The following is a 3,504-nucleotide window of genomic DNA, read 5'->3' as shown; positions in this document are numbered from 1 at the left end:
GATTGAGTGTTTTCATGGAGATGTGACTCAATCAACTCTAGGTGAAAGGTTTGATTGAATTATTTCCATGGAGAGATGGACCCCACCCATTCAGGGTGATCCTGATTTCATCACTGGAGTCCTATAAATGAGCTCACAAAAAGAAGGACCTCAGAGCAGCTGAGAGAGACATTTTGGAGACAGCCATTGAAAGCAGACTTCTGCTAGCCGAGAGTTTATTCCAGGGAAGCTAATAGAGATGAAGGCCACAGTTTGCTCTGGGACAGGCTAAGACAGGACCCCCAGGCATTTAGACAGAAATGTCCTGGGAGAAAGAATGCACAGGAGCTGAGTGAGGAACTGGAACACAACCCAGGATCAACAGATGCCAGTCATGGGCCTTTCCAGCTAACAGAGGTTTTCCAGACGCCATTGACCACCCTTCAATGAAAGTACCCTATTGTTGATGCCTTAGCTTGGACACTTTTATGGCCTTAAGACTACAACTTTGTAACCAAATAAACCCCCTTTATAAAAGCCAATCCATTTTTGGTATTTTACATAACAACAGCATTAATAAACTGGAACAGATTTTGGTACCAGAGAAGTGGGGTGCTGCTGAGTTTTCAAATACCAAACATGTTGGAATGGCTTTTTAAATGGATAAGGGGACTATTCTGGAAGAATTGTGAGGAGCTTGATAGAAAAGGCCTAAATTGCTTTGAAGAGACTTTTTTTTTGAAATATGGACTCTAAAGATACTTCTCATGAGGTCTTGAGCAGAAATTATGAATATGTCATTACCAACTGGAAAAAAGGTGATCCTTGTTTTAAAGTGGCAGAGAATTTGGCAAAATTGTGTCCTAGTGTCAGATGGAGGGCAGAATTTGAACACGACAAGCTGAGACACCTAGCTGAGGAGATCTCCAGACTATGTGTGGAGGATGTAGCCTGGCTTCTCCTTGCAGGTTATAGTAAAATGTGAAAGGACAGAGACAAGTTGAGAATTGAGTGTCATCCTTGCACAGGGGCCATGCTAATAATCTTCTCTGTATCGTTCCAATTTTAGCATATGTGCCACCAAAGCAAGCACGGCAAGCTGAGAATTGAACTCTTGGGTTCAAAGAAACCAGAAACTGATAGTTTGGAAAATTCCAGGCTTCCAGAAAGTGAGACCCCAGAGGCTACAGCCCCAAGTGAGGATTTAACCAAGCATAGAAACCAACCACCATTTCAATACAAGCCAGTATTGGAGGCAGAGTTATCCAGAAAGGATTTGTGGAAAATCCTATTGTCTGATGGTTTTTATGCCTGTAAACTGCATGCCAAGCCTACACAATTTTTGCAATATCTGTATAGAAAGAACCACTGCTGGTTTGGACTGGAGGGGACAGAGAATGAAAAAATTGAAGGGAAAATTTCTTCAAAGACAGAACCATGGAAATTGAGGTCTGGAGTCAAGAGGTCTTGGGCAGGGAGAGCAGAGAAACCCATGCATATGGAAAGGGTAAGTTTGCCCAAGAGGCGGAGGGTGGGCCTTCCACTTCAATGCTCAGGAAGAGCGCTACCACCCCGGTCCTCAGAGAGTATGGAGAACATTCCTTGGGGATTGGGGAGAGCCTGGCCACCACCCCACTGTTCTGAAGGGTTTGTGCATGTGCCACAGAGAAGGAAGAGAGTCTGGATGCTGCCCCAATGTCTGATGAGGGTGGGGCCAAGGAAGTGGCCTCTCCAATGCGTGAATATGTTGGAGAACTCACTCCAGCATTTGGAAAGAAAAGGACTGCTACTGCTACATAAGCTTTTGGAAAGGGTTGGGATCCTGCTCTCTCAAGCCCCAAGGATACAACATCATTTGGCAAATGACCCTCAGACTTTGAGATCTAATGTAATTTTCCCTGCAGTTTTTAAAAATTGTTTTGGTCCTGTGAACCCTGTTTTCCTTTCAGTTTCTCCTTATGGCAATGGGAATGTTTATCCTATGACCACCCCTCCTTTGTATATTGGCAGCAGATAACTTGTTCTAAGTTTCACAGGTCCACAGCTAGAGGGGAATTTCACCTTAGGACAGATCATGACTGTAACTGATTTTGATAAGATCTTGTACTTACCTATTGTTACTGAACTGATTTAAATTTTTGTGATATTGTGATGGGATGAATGCATTTTTTGTATGGAAAGATCATGTATTTTGGGGTCTAGAGGGTGTAATGTGCTGGTTTGGACATATTATGTCCCTAAAATGCCATGGTTTTTGATGCAATCTTGTTGGGGCAGATATATTAGTGTCAATTGAGTTGGAATCCTTTGATTCCACAGAGATGTGACTCAATCAACTCTAGGTGAAATGTTTGATTGAATTATTTCCATGGAGATATGGACCCCATCCATTCAGGGTGGGCCTTGATTTAATCACTGGAGTCCTATAAAAGAACAGAAGGACCTCAGAGCAGCTGAGAGAGACATTTTGGAGATTGCTGTTGAAAGCAGACAGCAATCTGAAAGCAGATTGCTGTTGAAAGGTGGGTCTAAGTTGAGTCACTGGAGCTATATAAATGAGCTGACAACAGAGGAAACTCAGTGCAGCTGTGAGTGACATTTTGAAGAGGAGCTACAGCCAAGAGGGACACTTTGAAGAAAGCACAGGAGCTCCAGATGAGAGACAGTTTGAAAACGGCCGTTGAAAGCAGACTCTTGCTCCAAAGAAGCTGAGAGAGGACAAATATCCCAAGTGCAACTAAGAGTGACACTTTTGAGGAACTGCAGCCTAGAGAGGAATGCCCTGGGAGAAAGCCATTTTGAAACCAGAACTTTGGAGCAGATGCCAGCTGTGTGCCTTCCCAGCTAGCAGAGATTTTCCAGACACCACTGGCCATCCTCCAGTGAATGTACCCAACTGCTGATGTGTTACCTTGGACACTTTATGGCCCTAAGACCGTAACTGTGTAACCAAATAAACCCCCTTTATAAAAGCCAGTTCTTTTCTGGTAGTTTGCATTCTGGCAGCATTAGCAAACCAGAACACAGTCCATTTCTTGTATTTTGACTAACGGCAGCATTAGCAAACCAGAACGAGTATCAAAGCTGAATTGAAGGTGAATAGGAATGAAAGGAGTTGTTTAAAAGCATGTTTCCCAATGGAAGAGCACCACAAATACAGATAAGTGCTAGCATGATATTCTTCTAAGGTATGACACTGGCCAGAGAGTTAACAACAGAAGGGTACATGGGAAAAATCTACACATTGCATACTAAGGACTATAATTAATACCGTACTCTATAAAAGTTTCATTCACTAAGTTTACTCATCAGAAACTTATATCCTTAGGAGTGCCCCTATGCCAGCTAAGTCCTAAAACCCACAAGCCATGGCCTCTTCAAGAACATCAACTAGATATGTCCCCTTTGCTCATAAAGTTGACACCCCTTTTCAACATGAACAGGTTAGGGTGGTCACTGCCTAGACCTCCCTGAAGATCAGGAAAGTTGATTAAACTAAAGGAAGTGGCAGCAACAGACAAGATG

The 3,504-nt window shown here is 43.1% G+C and overlaps 1 non-coding gene across 1 annotated transcript; it reads right to left on the bottom strand.

Annotated features, from left to right (window-relative positions):
* Window positions 1-963: 963 nt before the first annotated feature.
* Window positions 964-1,072, bottom strand: LOC119538871. The gene has a single exon (XR_005217662.1). It is a non-coding gene; the product is annotated as a U6 spliceosomal RNA (small nuclear RNA).
* Window positions 1,073-3,504: the final 2,432 nt, after the last annotated feature.

This window comes from Choloepus didactylus, chromosome 6, assembly GCF_015220235.1.
Source record: "Choloepus didactylus isolate mChoDid1 chromosome 6, mChoDid1.pri, whole genome shotgun sequence".
NCBI lineage: Eukaryota > Metazoa > Chordata > Mammalia > Pilosa > Megalonychidae > Choloepus > Choloepus didactylus.
This window is presented reverse-complemented; position numbering and strand designations above follow the sequence as displayed.